General features: G+C 36.6%; 1 protein-coding gene and 1 long non-coding RNA gene across 19 annotated transcripts in view; one reads left to right on the top strand and one right to left on the bottom strand.

Annotated features, from left to right (window-relative positions):
* TBC1D4 (TBC1 domain family member 4) overlaps positions 1-19,751 on the top strand; it is a 175,987-nt gene that overhangs the window by 86,424 nt on the left and 69,812 nt on the right. Inside the window, exon 1 of one of the 18 annotated variants that reach the window (XM_070578471.1) lies at positions 18,169-18,350. The exons of 16 other annotated variants lie outside the window; for them this stretch is intronic. The gene's annotated coding sequence lies outside the window, so the exon portion shown is untranslated. Of the gene's footprint in view, positions 1-18,168; positions 18,351-19,751 lie in introns of those variants that run through there. One more of the 18 variants, XM_070578464.1, reaches the window with a different exon arrangement.
* LOC139076358 (uncharacterized) lies at positions 8,368-15,386 on the bottom strand. Its single transcript, XR_011527925.1, has 3 exons — positions 15,228-15,386; positions 13,880-13,939; positions 8,368-9,431 (listed from the first exon to the last, which is right to left on the bottom strand). It is a non-coding gene; the product is annotated as an uncharacterized lncRNA (long non-coding RNA).

Here is a 19,751-nt window from a genome sequence, read left to right as displayed (position 1 = left end):
GTAACAAACGTTCAAGAAATGATCACTTGTTGGATTGGAGGATAGTTTCAAAAGAGAATATTCACAATTTTCTGAAAGGCTCTTAAAATCCCTTTTCCACTTATATATATTTGTGTGAGGCTGGACTTTCTTCATACACTTCAACTAAAGCAACGTCTTGAGCCGACTGGATACAGAAACAGGTAAAAGAATCCAGCTGCCCACTCTTAAATCAGACATTAAAGAGATTTACAAAAATATAAAACAGTATCAATCTTCTCACAAAAATCTTTTGTATTTTTTTAATAAAAATGCAGCATTTAGGTTAATAAGTAATGATTTATTGTTATTTTAAATGAATTAATAAATATTTAAAATTTTCTAAATTGTAATTTCTAAAATGGTAAATATTAATTGATATTATCACACACACAGAAGCTCTTAGAAGTCTCTCCACAATTTTAAGCAGTGAGAATCACTGTTCTAGAAAGGATTTTAAAAATGATGATAAAGATTTATAATCATTGAGATGGCAAAGTGCCTAAGCCATGTTTTCCATCTCAGAGGGGGATCACAAAACTTTGTGTTTAGAATGACCCTATTTATTCAAAATTTTATACCTATGCTAACTATATGTGCATAAGAAATATCTGGAGGGGTGTTCACTAAAATGTCAGTAGTGGTAATCTCTGTTGAATATTTTCTTGTTTGAATTTGTTTTTATGATTTTATTGGTTTGCAATGAGCATGTATCATTAAAGAAAACAAAGCAGTGTAAAAACCACATTTTATTATTTTACAGCGTGTGTGATTTTTATAAAAATGTATGAAACCATAGAAAAAGAGTATAATGTGTTCATAAAAGCTGTTCTTATAGTGCATTCTTTATTGGAGGTGCTAAATAATAGTTATGGTTTGTGGTCCAGATTCATTGTCAAACACTTAACCTGCTAGTTTGATCTTAACGTGTTTAAGATGGTGTTATTGGTAGATACTGATATTGGATATTTGATAATGTAGCCGTATGTTAACAACTTTACTAATCCTTTTATTTTCTGTCTAGTATTTATGAATAAGCTTTGTAAGATAGAATTATACTGATGATGTTTATAAAAATACTGTAAATTGTTTAAGATCGTAGCAGGACGTAGAGGCTTTATGGTGTATGCAGTTAGTCGTAAGCAAACACCGTCACAGAAACCCAGTGTTTGATGTCTAGTTTCTGGTATAATTACGTAATCTTTGATCTCATCCTTCTCTCAAGATTGGGAACTGTCATCTTCACTTTCTGGATTCAGTTAACATGATTTAGTGAGTGGGTTAAGTAAATCTGCAGAATCTAGGGCAGTTTCTTATCTGCAAAATGAGGATAATAATAGAATTATCTCAGAGGATGGTTGTGAGGATTAAAGGAGATAAAACAGATAAAGCATTTAGAACAGTGCCTGGCACATTACAAGTACTCCATAAATATTAGCTATTATTATCTAGAAAGTGCACAAAGTCAGTCCATAGCAAATGTTATTTACAAAGAGCTAACTTTCCCAAATATTCACTTGCAAATTGTTCATGTATTTACGTTAGCAACGGTTCTGCAAAGGCTCTTATCAGCTTTTCTTTGGAGAGCAGGCACCTGCTTTTCAGGTGGCATTCATAATTTGACTAGTACTATTTTCCCAAATGAAAACACTGGGTTGAAGCAAGAATCTGTTTAGTATTCTGATCTAGGAAGGTGGGTAGAACCACTATTTTCTCTTTGATTATTTGTTTGCTCATTGATTTTGCAAACATATATGGAGTGTGAACCATATATGCTAGGCCTTGTGCTAGGGATAGAGAAAAAGGCACGAGACACATCTGTGGGAGACACAGACACCATCGGGTGACCCAATATGGTGTATTAAATGTGCTTGAGGGAAGCACTGGGTGCTGTGGGTGATTTGGAGGGGCCTGGAGCTGTTACTGGGCTCTTGAGTAGGGCACCAGTTGGAAAGAGCTGTGGAGGGAAATTTCCCTGAGGGGAATCGTCTTAACCAGGGAAAACCGTGCGCAAAAGGGCCTCTCAGGCTGAAGAGCAGTGGCTTTGTTCTTCATCTCACGTGTTCCCTGTTCTGAGGACATCTTACCATCTACTGATATGCCTTGGAGGCAGTTTGCATGGAAGATTCCTTAGTGATGTTTTTATGTTCTTCACGTCTATTCACTAGGCTAGTAGAGAGCATATGTGTTTATCCAATATTTATAGGTCATCAAAATTTTTAGGAATATTTAATAAAAGCAAGGAGTTTCTGAAAGATTTTCCTTGGGTTCTTTTAACCATACTTGACTTTTTATTTTTTAATTTAAGTATTATTTTTGTTTGTTTATTTCAGAAATGTTGAAGGAATACTCTTTCACAAATTCTTTTTTCTAAATCCGTGCACAAACACATAGGTTAATCCTAAGAAAAGCATTTACCTGGTATCTGTGTAAATAAATCTTTATTATAATTGAATTTTCAAATCTTTGGGTTCCCTTTTGGGTAGCATCTTTTTTTTTTTTTTTTTCACTATTTTTTTTTGCCTTCATCTCCTCATGTCTCCAGTTTTGAGAAACTGGAGAGTTACTGTCAGGTTGATTTGATGCAGTGCTGCAGGGGTGTCCAGAAAGGAGTCTCTTAGCTCAGTGGAGATAAGTTTAGAAATGGTTTAAGAGCTGGAGAGCGGGGGATGAGAGAATAGTTCAGGGAAGTGACAGACTGTGTGCCCAGGAAAGATATGGGATTGGAAGGAGTACTAAGCAAGGAATTTAGAATCTCGTAGGAGACTCAAGGCAAGAAAACAAATTTTGTACAAGTCAGAATGTAATAAGTACCATGAGGATTAAAATGAAATGTTTTAGCAGTTTATGCAGTAAATATTTATTAAGTGCCTACTTTATACCATCAGTGGGAGGGAGATAATTTCTACTTGAAGAATTCAGGAAAGTTGATTGTTTATAAATTCTGTTACATCCCTTGAAGATTTAAAAAAATTAACTTACCTAGTTCATTACCACTTTACAGACAGATATCTCAGATTAAAAACTGTCTGCCTTTTGGGGCTGGCCTGGTGGCGCAGCAGCTAGGTTCGAACATTCCGCTTCGGCAGCCCGGGGTTTGCTGGTTTGGATCCCGGGTGCAGACGTGGCACTGCTTGACAAGCCATGCTGTGGTAGGCATCCCACATATAAAGTAGAGGAAGATGGGCACGTATGTTAGCTCAGGGCCAGTCTTCTCAGCAAAAAGAGGAGGATTGGTGGCAGGTGTTAGCTCAGGGCTCATCTTCCTCAAGAAAAAAAAAAGTATCTGCCTTTTAATAGAAGAGTCAGATGAACAAAACTGATACACTTAAACACTAGCTTTCATTAGGGTATCTTAATTTTATCAATAATGATAAATGTGTGTTTAGTTGACTGGATCAACTAGACCTAGGAGTTTTGTTTGACCTGGGAGAGTAAAAGGATACTCTCTGAAGCTGATGAATCATTTTCTGAAATGAGGCTCTATAAGGCCCCAAGGACTTCTCATATCAATTAACCGTCAAAAGTCTTTTGTATTTACTCTTTGCTCAACATCTCAGTAGGTTCTGTGTTTGTACTAGATGTAAGTCAAATAGACATTTTGATATATGAGATTTCATGTTACTTAAGAGGCTGTTGAATTCTGAAAGCGTTCATTCAGTCATCAAATATTTATTGAGTACGGAACTCGTGTTAGGCTCTGTGGCAGGCATGGAGTGCACAGTGATGAACCAGATAGACATCTTCCTGCCATCATCCTCCTGAAAATTTAGTGAGGTCGGCAGACTCTAAATGGCTGGTTTACACTAATGCATATACACTTATACGTAGTGATATTTGGCACTGAAGATGTTGATTTCATCGAACATTGTAGATTTACTTTCTTTAAACAGATGTATGCTGATAAACTATGTGTGTGTATAAAAATTCACATAAGTGTAAATCAAGTAATAATTTAGCTTTGTGACTTTGAGCAAGTCATTTAGCTTCTTTGGGTTTTCATTTTCTTGTTTACTTACAGAGTAATTTATAGAGGATATTTGTGAGGGTTTCCGATGTTAAATTCAGTCATCGAGTTCTATGATTGAGATGTTTATATATTTTTTGAAAAGTATTCTTAAAACCTAAATTAATTTGTTTTGTCCTTAAAGTAGAGTCTAAGACTTGTTAAATAATGTTTACCCTGGCAGCATCAGTAATAGTAAGGGGGCCATATAGGGAATCTTGAAAGTTTTGCAGAAGCTTAGAAATGAAGCTTTGAAAAGTACTGTAGAAATTCTAGAGAGTATTAAAAAACTTATTATTCTCTTAAACTTTAAATTCATTTTTATCAGAATCTTCTAAACTGAAAACAACTAGACTCTTGTGGTATCTCTGATCATCAACTTTCCCATTTATTTTTTATTTTTAATTAAAAAAATTGAAAAAAATTTTTTTTACTGTTTCTCCCCAAAGCCCCCTGGTACATAATTGTATATATTTTTTTTAGTTGTGGGTCCTTCTAGTTGTAGCATGTGGGATGCCGCCTCAGCATGGCTTCATGAGCAGTCCCATGTCCGTGCCCAGGATTCGAACCAGCAAAACCCCTGGCTGCTGACGCAGAGCGAGCGAACTTAACCACTTGTCCATGGAGCCAGCCCCTTTCCCATTTATTTTTAAGAGACAATTTTTTAGAACATGGTTAGATTTACAGAAAAATTAAGGAGCTAGTCCAATTTATTTTTGCAATTGAGATCAATGGAGCCTATCTTGGAGAGTTGTGAGAATGAAGCATGTAAGTCTTAGCACAGGCTCTCAAGAATCTTCAGCAGCTGTTATTGTTGGCACCTTCTTCCTTCATCATTATGTTAACTCCCGCAGTGAAGGAGAGCTGGACATCTGATTAGTTTGTTTAGTTAATAAAATACAAAATTTCATTGTCATCCCCGAATTTCTAGCTGTATCACTGATCCCCATTGTGAATCTTTTTCAGCATTTAATGTTTTCTTTCATTGTTTAGGTAATTCAGTGATGTTTTTTGTTTATTTCCTTTTTCTGACTATGAAGTTTTATGAAAATCTAGAGATTGGGAGTAAGCAACATAGGAATGTGTAGTTGATTTTTGTAATATTTTTGTATACTAATTATTTGAAAACAGTTTCTGATTCTTAATATAGAATTAATGTGCATTTGAAGAATTTTTAATAATTTTAACCAACTTTTTAGTAAGATGAAATAAAAAACTATATCGACGAATGTTTATTATACAAGTTGGATTGCATGGAAAACAGAGGCTAAAGTTGAATGAAAGATAAGAAGTAAAATCATGTTGATGGATTTTTCACTAATAAAATCCTAGATATAACCATAGTACTAATAGGCTACTCTTTTAACATATTACAATAATTGTAATTTATGGCTTTGAGACTTTTAAGATATGAAGACTCCAAATCATAGAATTTTTATATTTCAAAAGAGAAACGTAAGGCATTAAATGGTTTCTATCAATTAGAAGTATATTTTGCATGTCACTAATATATAGTTGCATGCTACTTTTATGTATTCATTGTAGCAAGTTCCCAAGTGAATTCTATTATCTGGTTTAATTGATCTATATAGTTTTTTAAATATAATAGAGTATCGTTAAAATGTTTTTGCAAGTTTTGACTGGCCTTTGTCAGTGAAATCATACTTGAATAGTGGGAGAGTAAACGAATATCGTTGTTTTTGCTCATTTGTGTTTGAGGATGCAGTTGCAATGCCCATGGGATAGTACAGTGCTATTTGCATCTGGTCGCAACTGGGCCTTTTTGTTCCCATTGGCTTTCACGGCCATTTTGAAAAGAGCATTAAAGAAAATTGCTGAGATATTTTCTTCTAGAAACAAGCAAGGTGTTAGTAAAGAATTCAGAAAGTAATTTGTATGTCAGACCTCTCCTTCTGTAGTTTTGGAGAACAAAGTCTACAAGAGTAAGCAAGCAGATGGCCATAGCAGTTATTCTTGTAGTGCTCCAGCTCTCATAAACAGTGTATTTCCTGGAGATAACGTGGGGCATATTTGACATTTAACTGCCTCACTCTGTTTGAAGTTGAAGGTTCTCCACTCTGTCATGCAAATAGCTTTTGATATTTATTTAGTAGAGGGCTAGAAACAGAAGGACCTTACTGTGTTACATTGAAGGTATGGTCACACTTTACATCAGACTGAAACATTTACATTACACCTAGTAGATGCTGTTTATGAAGACAGAGACATATATAATACCCACCCCAAATGATTAAAATGAGAAGTTCCAGACAGCGCAGTTAACCCTCGGCTGCTTAGTAAATTCTTGTAATAAGATAGATGCCAGTTTAACAGGTCATAATGTTCCCTGTGCTTGGCCTATTGGAATGAATTGAATCTATATTTCCCAAGATGAAACATAATTAAGAATTTAATTTACGTTAATTGTATTTGTTAGCCAGTCTCGTTGCTTCGTGACTGCACCAGAATAATATGGGCAGGGGCATGTTACAAGTTGAAATAAGTTTTATTTGTGAGTTACTTGTGGGTTGCTGCGCCATTGCTATCTCTATAGAAATGTAAAAGTTTACTTAAAGACCACCAGACTAACATGGTTCTATTTGGAAAGATATTTAGAAATTTCAGTGATGACAGTGGATGTAGCTCACTGGTGTTACCATCAGAAATGTTTTATTATCTTTGAGTGAGAAGCAATAGTCCCATGTCTGTCTTGACCATTTGGGAAATGCTTCTTCAATTTGGGAAAGTTTTGGAACACCTAGTCTAGTCTTATCTAAAATACGTATTTCTTTAGGTTTGACGTGAGTCCTTCCTTTTTAGAATGACTACGTGATTTAAATCCTCTGATTTATATCTATCCCTAGTTTTTCTTAGTTGAAGAGCTTTGACTGATGCCTTTTCTCCGATGGATCATTGACAATTATGAAAGGAATGCAAGTTGTGCCTGATGTCTGTTCTCCCTTCTTTAGTAATAGAATTTTAAACTAGGTACGTGGCCACGCAGAGTCAGGACTACATTTCTTAGCTTCTCTTGCTGCTAGTAATTCCTCCAGTTCTGGCCAGTGGAGTGTAAGTAGATTTTTCGTGTGACAGCTTCCTTAAGAAAGAGAGTGTCCATTGTTTGTGTGTATGTGTGTGTGTTTGTTCTCTTTTTCTCTTTACTCATTCTTTCTTCACATCCTGCTGTTTGGAATACAGTAGCCAATATTTTGGACCATGCAGTTGACTCCCAAAAGGCAGAAGAAGAAGACAGATGGAGCTCGAGTCTTTGATATTTAACGTCACAATGGAATGCCAAAATAGCCCTGTACCCCAAACTGGACTTCAGTGTGAGAGGGAAATAAACTTCTGTTTTGTGTACCCAATTGCTAGTTTGGGTTTCAGTCATAGCAGGTGAATCAATCCCAATGATTCTCAGACTTTTATAGTAGTTAGGACTCTCAGAGACAAGAGTGAGAACTGCCACCCATATGAAAGGATTCTGAGTGACCCCCAGAATTGGAGGAGCCCAAGAGCTCATGAATCACACTTCTAAGGATGTCTACAACCAGAGACCTGACCTCCACTAGGACTCTTTCTCTCCATTATGTTGGTTTTAATTCTCTTTTTCTTTAGGTTTCATTTTGTGTTACTCTAGACTGGCTTTCTCCAGAGAAGGGAGATGGCTATCTGTGATGCCAGACTAACTTCCTCAACAGCTTGAGGCTTCAGATAGAAAACAGCTGTGTCTCATCTTCTGTTTGGAAAATATTAGGGAGCAACTCAGATTGACTGGCTTGGGTCACATGCCCATCTCTGTATCTGTCACTGGTCCAGCCTTTCATTGTGGCCTACTTTGTAGGGGGTTGGGAGATAGGGCTGGGGAGGGTGCAAGGATTGGCAGCATTCACTAAAACTGTTTGTTCTAAATTAAGGTGGGTATTATTTAAATAAAACAATGCCTATTTCAGTTGATAAGTCATTTATAAATGATTAACAATAAGAATCAGATTCTTTCTTGAAAGAAGTCCATATATGAAAAATACAAGGGCTGCTAGTTTGCTTTGAATTTGCTTTCTGTCTTTGAAGTTGTGAATTTTGGCAAGATGCAGCTCAGATAGATCCCTTGTTTGGAAATCTTAATGAAAATGAATTCTAGTCACGTCATACTGTACAGGCTAATTATTAGTAGCCACTGAACAGATTTCCTTAATTTCCTTGATCTTCAGTCATGTTGATTGTAATGTCAGCATTGAAGCATTGCTGTGATCATTAATCCTTTTAATATAGATATGAGGAAACATTTTTGGTGTTAGAACATTATGACTATTACATCATGAAAAACATTTACATCATGAAAAATATTTCAGTGCCACACATTTTATTTAAAATTTTAACATGAGAGTTTCCTTCAAGGAATTAAAATTTGGCAGTTAAATGTTTGACATACATAAAATTTGATAAGTAAAAATACTTTGGGGGGGCTTTGGTATATGGAGTTACCAAAGTTTACTTGAAATCTTAACAAATCATGAAAGATCAATTAATTGAAAGGTAATAGTGTCATGAGATCGAGTTCTCTTGAAGGGGAAAGGAGATATCTGTCCACAGGGCACATCCAAGGGTGCATAGGGCCCGTTATGGCTGGGCAAAGACTAGTCATGACAGTGCCCTCTTCCAGATGGCTTTCAAGCAATATAATGGCATTTCAGAGACTTCAAAGGTAGAAGTTTATTGCTTTGGAAGTACTATATTCATTAATCTGGTTTCAAGTCAGATGTCTGTGAAGTGCAAAGAAGGAATATATTTGTACTCCATGTCTCTGAAAGGCTCAAGCTTTTCCTTCTTCTCTGTAATTAAAGATGACAGGCAAATGAGGTTGTTTGAATCACCTAAATCATTATATGCTTTCCCTTGGTATCATTTAGCCAGACCACACAGGAGAAGGGGAGGAGGGGGCCTTTGATACTAATGAACAAAGAAGAATGTCTTCAGACAGCCAGTATCAGCTCTGAAAATAGTCTTTCTGATCAGAAACTTCTAGGGAACGTTCATCCTAGTTGCAAACAGGAAGAAGGAATGAGCTAGAAAGACAAGTGTTGCTGCGAGATTTCATGGTACTAATTTTTCATTTCACTGGGAGCAGCTGAATCGGGCACGATTATGACTTGTGCTGTTTGCAGGAGTTTAATTCCACTGTGAGGGGTGAATATAGTGCAGTCTAGAGCTCTTCTCTGAGTCGTCACTATGTGGAGACAGTGCTTTTCCTTCACCCACGGAAAGTGCAAATCCAGGTCAGAGGCTAGGCATCTGGTTGCTGGCTGTTGCCTTCCTTCCAGCCTAATTTTGGAGAGAGACGAATGTGTGTGTTCCTTTTTATCCTTGGGTAGCAGGCAGTTAGGACTTTTCTTCTTTGAAGAAGGGAGATCTAAACCAATAAATACTCATATTTAGTAGTTAATGGTAATGTGTGCAAGTAATTGTTGTCTTTGAATAAAGGTTCAAGAATGTCATATTATTTTCATTTGCAGGGTGAAAAATCTGTTGGGGTGGTATAAATATCTGAAGTAATACGAAGGCCAGGACAAAAATAGGTTTCTGAGAAATCCATGGTGTTTTTGCTTCCTGATAATATTACAGCTTTATCTACTGATCTTAGCCAGAGTGTGTCATGTCCAGGTCCCTCTGGGCTCAGCCTTCGCTCAGTGGCCTCTTTTCCCAAGGCCCATTCCATTTCACAACTAAGCCTTGCTTAAAGAGTTCTCCTCTCAGGAGTTCAGACATTTCATAAGTTAAAATTACTTATTAAGTGTCCAGTTTTAGCTGTTTATTTGGATGACTTTATACTTTAATGGTATCATGGTAAAGGTCCAAGACTTGTCTTTCTTATTATATTTATTGCATCCTGTTTGAAAATATCTAACAGATTAAATGTTCTCAAGATTTTAAGATACTAGTTTTGATATACTGATTTTAATATACTCTAATTTTTTCAGTCTAACTTCATTAACATTAATTTTATTGCCAAACTTGTCTAGTCAGTTAAAATTTCGGCTAACTTACTTGCCAGTGATTAATTTTATAAGTCTAAAATCAGAGCAGTAGTAATAATATTTTATAAACAGTGGCATTTTTTCAGTATTGTAAAAACACTTTTGATGTTCTTTTTTTGGTTAGGTAAACTAGTTATGTGGGAAAGCTCCCTCTAGTGTCTGTTGTAGTAAATACAAATCGTTTTGAACTATACTTTTTTTTAGTGATTTTTTTTTAAAGCAATGTAGGGTTCACAACAAAATTGAGAGGAAGATACAGAGATTTTCATAGAACTCTGCCCGACACGTGCATAGCCTCCCCCATTACCAGCATGACTCATGAGAACTGTGCATTTGTTACCAAGGATGAACCTTACATTGACACATCATAATCACCCAAAGTCTCTCGTTTACCTTAGGGTTCTCTCTTGGTGTTGTACATTCTCTGGGTTTGGACAAACTTATAATGACATATATCCATCATATCCGTGCAGAGTATTTTCGCTGCCCTAAAATTCCCTGTGCTCTACCTAGTTATCCATCTCTCTTACCCCTTCACCCCTGGCAACCAATGGTCTTTTTATTTTCTCCGTAGTTTTGCGTTTTCCAGAATGTCATATAGTTGGAATCCTACAGTATGAAGTCTTTTCTTATTGGCTTCTTTCACTTATTAATATACATTTGAGCTTCCTCCATGTCTTTTCATGGCCCTATAGCTCATTTCTTTTTTAGCACTCAATAATGTCCCATTGTCTGGATATACTACAGTTTGTCTCTTCATGTCCTGAAGGACATCTTGGTGGTTCCAAGTTTTGGCAATGAATAGAACTTCTATAAATATCTCTGTGCAGGTTTTTGTGTGGATATGTTTTCAGATCCTTGGAGTTAATACCAAGGAATGTGATTGCTGTATCATATAGTAAGAGTACGTTTAGTTTTGTAAGAAACCACCAAACCATCTTCCAAAGTGGCTGTACTATTTTGCATTCCTGCCAGTAATGTGTGAAAGTTCCTGTTGCTCTACATCCTTGTCAGCATTTGATGTTGGCAGTGTTCAAGATTTTGGCTGTTCTAATAGGTGTGTAGTGGTATCTCATTGTTGTTTTAATTTGCATTTCCCTTAGGATGTATGATGTGGAGTGTCTTTTCCTATGCTTATTAGCCATCTGTACATGTTCCTTGGTGAGGTGTCTGTTGAGGTCGTTGGCCCATTTTTTTAATCAGGTTGTTTGTTTTCTTATTGAGTTTTAAAAGTTCTTTGTTATGTTTTGGATAACAAATATTTTCTCCCAGTCTATGGCTTGTCTTCTAATTCTCTGGATACTGTCTTTTGCAGAACAGAAGTTTTTAATTTTAATGAAGTCCAGGTTATCAATTATTTCTTTCATGGATCATGTCTTTGGTGTTGTGTCTAAAAAGGCATCATTATACCCAAGGTCATCTGGGTTTTCTCCTGTTATCTTCTAGGAGTTTTATAGTTTTCCATTTTCCATTTAGGTCTATAATCCATTTTGAGTTAATTTTTTTAAAGGGTGTAAGGTCTGTGTCTAGATTCATTGTTTTGTATGTGGATGTCCAGTTATTCCAGCACCATTTGTTGAAGAGACTGTCTTTGCTCCATTGTATTGTCTTTGCTCTTTTGTCAAAGATCAGTTGAGTATATTTATGTGGGTCTATTTTTGGGCTGTTTATTCTGTTCCATTGATCTATTAGTCTGTTCTTTCACCAATAGCACAACGTCTTGATTACTGTAGCTTTCTAGTAAATCTTGAAGTCAGGTAGTGTTAGTTTTCCAACTTTGCTCTCCTTCAAATTGTGTCAGCTTTTCTGGGTTGTTTTCCTCTCCATATAAACTTTAGAATCAGTTTGTAGGTATCCACAAAATAACTTGCTGAGATTTTGATTGGAATTGCTTTGACTCTATAGATGAAGTTGAGGAGAACTGATATCTGGACAATATTGAGTCCTTCTATCCATGAACGTGGAATATCTCTCCATTTATTTAGCTTTTCTTTGCTTATGTTCATCAGTTTTGTAGTTTTCCTCATACAGACCTTGTACACATTTTGTTAAATTTATATCTAAGTATTTCATTTTGGGGAGTGCTAATGTAAATGATATTGTGTTTTTAATTTCAAATTCCACTTGTTCATTGCTGGCATATAGGAAAGCAATTGACTTTTGTGTAATAACTTTGTATCCTGCAACCTTGCTATAATTGCTGATTAGTTCCAGGAGTTTTTTTGTTTGTTTATATTTTAATTCTTTTGGATTTTCTACATAGACAATGTCATCTGTGAATAAGACATTTTTATTTCTTTGTTCTCAATCTGTATACTTTTTGTTTCCTTTTATTGCCTTATTACATTAGCAAAGACTTCCAGTATGATGTTGAAAAGGAGTGGTGAGAGGGGCCGTCTGTGTCTTGTGTCTGATCTTCGTGGAAAGCTTTTGAGTTTCTCACCATTAAGTGTGATGTTAGCTGCAGGTTTTTTGTAGATAGTCTCTATCAAGTTGAGGAAGTTCCCCTCTATTCCTAGTTTACTGGGTGTTGTTATCATGAATGGGTGTTTAATTTTGTCAAATGCTTTTTTCCATCTACTGATATAATTATGTAATTCTTCTCTTTTAGTCTGTTGATGTGATGGATTACATTAATTGATTTTCAAATGTTGAGTCAGCCTTGCATACCTGGGATAAATCCCACTTGGTCTTGGTGGAGAATTCTTTTAATGTATTTTCGGATTTGGTTTGCTAATATTTTCGAGGATTTTTGTGTCTATGTTTATGAGAGATGTTGGTCTGTAGTTTTCTAGTAATGTCTTTGTCTGGTTTTGGTATTAAGGTAATGCTGGCCTCACAGAATGAGTTACGAAGTACTTTTTCTGCTTCTGTCCTCTGAAAGAGACTGTAGAAAGTTGGTATAATTTCTTCCTTAAATGTTTGATATAATTCATCAGATGGGTTATCTGGGCCTAGTGCTTACTGTTTTAGAAGATTATTAATTATTGATTCAATTTCTTTTATAGATAAAAGCCTATTCAGATTGTGTATTTCTTGTTGTGTGAGTTTTGGCAGATTGTGTCATTCAAGGGATTGGTCTATTACATTTAGGCTCTTAAATTTCTGGGCATAAAGTGGTTCATAGTATTCTTTTATTATCCTTTTAATTTCTGTGAGATCTGTAGTGATATCCCCTCTTTAATTTCTGATATTAGTAATTTGTGTCCTCTTTCTTTTTTTCTTAGCCTGGCTAGAGGGTTACTGATTTTTAACCGTATATTTTTAAAAATGTGAGCATGAAGCAATTAATAGGACTAATCTCATGAATAAAAAGCCTCCTCTTGAATAAACAGGTAGCAGTTTGATATTTGAAAGTGCTTTGTGGTTGGATAGAGGGATATGCTGCCTTTGAAACTATGGGTTTCACAATGCCAGCATAAATGAACAAATTACAACTTTTCTGGGGTGTTTCTTAGATGCTCCTATTCTGTGTTATTACAGTTAGAAATTGGAAGATTAACTTTCTTGATTACTCGTCAATAAGAAGTTTGATTTTTGGGGGTTGATGATTTGGCTTATTTCATCTTTTTGGTCATGTTTATATCAATATCCATATCTAATAGAAGAATTGTAGAATTATTTTTCACAGGTGACACAAATACTTTATAATCAAACTGCGTTATTCTTATTTTGATAAGGTACAGCACCATATATATATATATATATTTTTTTTTTTGCCTAACTACATGCAGACTTTTTCCAAAATTTATTCCTTATATAAATATTACTTCTATGGGGTAGCTCCCAATCTCATACTAGGCAAATAAAGCAGTTTACTTACATGGTTTCATTTCAAGTTCAAAACCTCTCTTCTAGTTATTGACTGATTCCCAAGTTTCACCTAAAATATTTGAATTCGCAAGTTAAATCTTAGATTAAAATGCAAATTTCTCCATTAAGTGTTGCAAGGGTCACATTTCCACACCATCAGGGCACAGAAAGGGTAGCCTGAGTATTCTGAAGGTAACTTCACTTCAAAATTCTGCCTATAGTCAGCCTTGAATTAAATGAAATGTTCACTATCCAATACTCTTAGATCTTCTTCCCCATGCTCCCGTCAACTGATGAGCATGCTTTCTACTTTACGAAGGAAATTAAAGCAGTCGGAGGAGAAATTCTGCAGACTCCCACCACCACGTCTTCCTGCCTCTATGCCTTTATATTCTGCCTTTCCCTTTGAGATGAACTGTCCATACCCCTGGGTCAGTTTCAGACTTTTCCACTGTGCCTAGATTCTGTCTCCTCTTGCCTACTTAAGGACATTGCCAGCAATTCTACCCTCTTTCTGTAGATCATCAATTTCCCCTTCTCTATTGGATACTCTCTTGGAAGGTGTCATTTCTTCCATCTGTGAGAGAATTCACTTTTGACTCACTTGAACCTCCAGCTGCTGCCCTAATAGAGTGTCTGTACCTATTGTTTGGATTTCATTCCTGAAATTTTCTTTTGAACCTACTCCAGTAAGGCTTTTGCTCTAAGCCCCCATCAGTACTTTTCTTGTCAAAGTCACCTATGATCTCATACTGATGACTCCCTCCTTCTTGGAAACCTTTCTTACTTGGCTTCAGGATACCATTCTCACCTGGTTTTACCCCTGGCTCTTGCTGTGTTTTTCTTTGCTCTTATCTCTCCATCTGCCAAACTCTAATCATTGTCTGCCTCACTCCTTGGTCCCTGGAGAAATTTCTCTCTGCCTAGCTAGCTTGTGGGCTCTCTCTCTCATATTTTCTCGCTTGCTCACTCTCTGTCTTCTATACTCACTCTCTTGATGAACTCATCTAATCTCATGGCTTTAAATGCCATCTATATGCTAATACCTTCCATTTTTTCTATCTCAGCTTTGTCCTCTCCCCTGAGCTCTAGACATGTGTATTCAGCTGCCTACTGAGATCTCCCCTTCCGTGTCTATTAGCTTCTCAAAATTAACATGTCCAAATCTAAGCTCCTGCTCTCTTAAGCCACTACCTCCCCCAACCTGTTTCTCAGCTTTATGTTTCTAGTTCCTCTGGCCAAAACCCACAAAGTTCATCCATGCCTCCTCTCCTTCTCATACAGCCCACATTAGATCCATCAACAGATCATGTTGACTGTGCTTTTAAAATTTTACCCAGAAGCCTGCAGCTTCTTACCAATTCCATTGCTGTTGCTCCTGTGTGAACCACCGTTGGCTCGCCCTGACTGGGTGTAGTAGGCTCCTGCCCCATCACTCTTGCCATCTTTTCTCCACACAGCAGGCAAAGGGGCCCTCTAAACACATAACTCAGCACTCTGCAGTGCCTTTCCGTCTCACTGAGAGTAAAAGCCAAAGTCCTTTCAAGGCTCTGCATGATTTACATAGTCCCCACAGTGGCCTCTTCCATAATCTCTCGCTCACTTACTCGCATCCAGCCACACTGGCTCCTCAAAGTTCCCTGAACGCCAGGCAAATTTCTGCTTCAAGGCCTTCGTACTTGGTGTTCTGTCTGCCTGGAATGTTCCTCTCCAGATATCTTTATGACTCACCTTCTTGCTGACTTCAGTTTTTTACTCAAATATTTTATAGACAGTCCTTTCTCTAAAATTGCAATTATTCTGCCACCCCATCCAAATTTCCTGTCCCCCTTCCCTGCATTATTTTTCTCATTGGCAATTTTCGCTATCTAAAGTCCTTTTGTTTTACTTATTTATTACACCCCCTCCAACTATACTTTAAATGTTATGAAGCCGGCATTGTTTTATTTAGCAGCAGCTTCTCACTTCTTTCATCTCCTTATACAATACAAATCAGACTTAGATTTTGGCTTGAATTAAACATTATTGAATGCTTTCACTGTCTCGGCATGGTGTCGGGCACATTTGCACACTTAATTTAATTTTCCCAGCTTACCTCTGAAATAAACATCTTGATTCCCATTTTGCAGGCTGAGAAGGGTATACTTTCTTTTCTACAGACAATAATAGATATTGAAATGGGGCTTTAAACTCAAAGTCTCTAACTGCATGTTATGTACTTTTCTAATATACCATGCTGTGGACTAATCCACTTTTAAACTAATGATTTTGCTTTTGAAAGGGTATTTGAAAAGGCCGTCTTTGCCTATCCTTCACTATCTGGCTTCTTATCTCCTACCCCATCTTCTATCTCGGGACATTCATATTTTCCTCTAGCACTGAACTTAGCCGCTACTCAGGACATTCCGTTCTCGTAATCAAATCACATGATTCCCTGGGTTTTTTCTGTGGGTTACCCCCGTATATTTTATATCTGATCACTTTTGCAAATCTGTAAAGGCCATAAAGGCACAAATCATATCTTCCAGAGAAGGAATCCAACGATATGAGCAGTGTGACAGAGTGGGAGGGGAGAACTTAGTAGAAAGGTTTAAGGGATTTCTCTCTCTGATGCCGGAGGTAACTCAGAGGCCACCAAGAAAGCAGCAGTTAGAGAAGAGCTGAGTCAAAAATGAGTTTGGAGCAAAGTGGCTGGCTGAGAATATCTAAGAACTAAAGCCTGGGCTGAGAGGAAACTGTCTTGGCTGAAGCCCAAGACTCAAAAACCACACAACTTGTATGACCGCACTGTAAATTGCAAAGATACTGTGATTTTTTTTGCCCCAAATAGTCTCGTTTCTCATAATCTCATTATTTTCTTCTTTTTTGGTTTAACTTTGGATGTAAACAGTTTGTTTCCACATCTGTGCAGACCAGTGATTTCATAAGGGCACGTTTAGTTTTAAAATTTTGTGATTTTAAAATCACTCTATCACTCTAGTGGATTTTGAATCTGGACCTAGTAATAATTAGACTTCTTTTAACTGTGCAAAATTTATCTTAAAATAATAATGCAAAGTATTACAAAAAATAATACAAAGATACAAAGAATAGCTGAAGTACTTTTGGATACATGTTAAAATGGTTTAAAAATCAGTTTTGGGGCTGGCCCTGTGGCTGAGTGGTGAAGTTTGCGTGCTCCTCTTTGGCCACCCAGGGCTTTCCCGGTTCAGATCCTGGGCGCAGACTTGGCACCGCTCATCAAGCCATGCTGAGGTGGCGTCCCACATAGCAGAGCCAGAGGCACTCACAACTGGAATATACAACTATGTACTGGGGGGCTTTGGTGAGAAGAAGAAGAAGAAGAAGAAAAAAAAAAAGACTGGCAACAGATGTTAGCTCAGGTCCCAATCTTTAAAAAAAAAAAATCAGTTTTATTTCTTATTGATATTAAAAAAAATCTTTAAAAAGACAACACGAATTGAATATGCTTCTAGAATAACTGGGTCTGGAAAAACCTCATAGGTTCTCAGGTAATGGTTAGTGTTTCCTTGATATAAGTGAACTTTTTCATGGCACGTAGATACCTTCCGATCATTTTCCGTTGTTTGAAGGTGAGATTTTAAAAGCCAAATAGAAATTATAACATCAAATGACTGAATTAATCTTTTCTCAAAATGCTGAGCTAATCTTAATCGTTTTATAAGTAAAACAGAATTAGAAAGGAAATCTACCTGTCCCCTAAAGGCATATATGACTTCCAGAACAAATATGTTTCTTTTCCCTACTGTCTCTCTTTGATTGACTAGTTTAAATTGTTCTCATTAGGCAGTTTTTTCAGTTTACTTGAAATGTTTCCTAGTATTTTTCCTCAACTTCTTTTTATACCTTTCCCTCTTTTTTTGTACTTATCTAAATCTTGCTGTGCCTACTATAATTATTATAAAAAGATTAATAACGAATCAAGCAGTTAAGCTCATATCAATTGTAAAAGAATTTACCCGTTTCTTTTTCTTTAAGAAGCTTATTCTCACATTCATATTTGTATCCATTTTTAAGTGTTTGCTGTGGTCATCTATTTATCAATGAACTCTATGAAGAAGAAAGACATTGTAGTATAGATTAATCTCCTCTTATCTTCATAATTAATAAGCCTCAGAGACTTGCGATTATTTAAACAGTGTAAGAAAGACAATGGTGGCAAATTTAAAACGCTTTTTTTTTAAAGAAAGCTGAAGCTTCTGCTCTTCAGTCCTGAGCAGTCAGTGGATTTCCTGATTGCAGAGTCAGGAAATACTTTACTCTTGAATAGTAACGGTTATTCCTGGGAAGTTTTATAATTGGCTGCATGGTGATAACGTGGACTTTAACAATACAACGAAACTAATGCTGGCTTATCTAGAAAGAAGGAGAGTTTCTTCAGTGCGACAAAGGGCTAATACTGACGTATATTCAGTACACTTGGAGAACGACTCCAGTTTTCAACTGGCTTCCTGACAAAGGTATCTTTCCTTAGTGCTTTTTACTATCCAGATTTTTCTCCTGTGAAACATCAATGTGTGCTAGTTGTAGAATTTGTTTTCTTTTGAAGTCAAGTGTAATTTTTACAATATCATTGGATTTCTTGGAGTGGGGATAACTAATTATGATAATTAATGAGAAGCAACAGCATGACCTCTGGGGATGTAGTGGTAATCTTTTTTTCTCAGACTCTAGAGTGAGGAATTACTTTAATGTCTGAATTTTGATACTTGAATCTAAATGATTTCAGTGAGATCACTGAAGGTGTAACGACAAAATAGTAGCTAAAGGGGGCACTGTGCTTTTTCCAAATATCATGAGGCATTTGAAAAAGCCTCGTTCATTTTATCGCTTGTTGAATTGATTATTGTGTGTTAATGGAAATGAATAATTTCAGTGACATAATATTTCTGGCTTAATAATAGAGATGATTTTCCATCTTGTTTTAATGTATGTTATCTTACTCCTGTATTGACACTAATGCACAAGTAAACGCGTAGAAATTTGGATCTAGGTAGGATCTTATTGACCATCTATCTGGTCCCCCGCTTTACTGGTGAGGAAACTCTAGGATGCAGGATTAATAACACGTTTCCTGGCAGAGCTGGGGATAGAATATACAGGGATGGAATATAAACCTCTCAATTCCTATTCGGTAGAGTCTTTTTCCTTATTGTTGTTTTGTGTTAAAGGTTATGTACTGCCACAGACTAAAAACTTTTCCTTGAATTGGCATGAAATCCTCATCAGGCTCTGTGGTGTGTAGGCACATTCTGAGCAGTGGCGTTGTTCATGGCCAGACTGTGAATAACTGGAGTCTGCACCCTGAGTCCGTGGCTTGACGTGCTCCATAGCATCTGGGGACATTCCTGACACACACATTTACTTCCTAGTTGGGGAGATCAATGAGCAGCGTGAAAAGCCACAGGTCTCCATTTTTGGGGGGAGCTAGCTCTCTCCTGAGTCAGCAACAAAAACTTACTAAAACTATCTCAATCCAGGAGAACTTTTATCAGAGTTCTGGGTAGTCGTTCACTACTATTTATATACCTCTGTTTGCTGACAACAGTCACTCAGTTTCTTCTGAGCACAGAATACGTTCCCAGGGGTCACATGTAAGAGCTCAAGGAAGACACGAAATCTCCCCAACTCAGTCTTGCACTTAAGAGCTTACAGTATAATGGTAGGAAAAAAAATGAGATGTTGAAAGATGCAAAACATAGAAGGAGTCAAACTCATTCAAAAACATATATGGTCAATATACATATAAGTATATGTCAGTTAACAGTGTCCTGTAAGAGAATACTGTTTTTCCGAAATACCATGTGTACGTGCAAGTATTGGCTAGAGATTTTATTTTTCTTGTGCTGCTTCTGATTGAT

This window comes from Equus przewalskii, chromosome 16 (genome assembly GCF_037783145.1).
Source record: "Equus przewalskii isolate Varuska chromosome 16, EquPr2, whole genome shotgun sequence".
Lineage (NCBI taxonomy): Eukaryota > Metazoa > Chordata > Mammalia > Perissodactyla > Equidae > Equus > Equus przewalskii.
The sequence above is the reverse complement of the archived record's forward strand: the minus strand, read 5'-3'. Positions and strand labels throughout refer to the sequence as shown.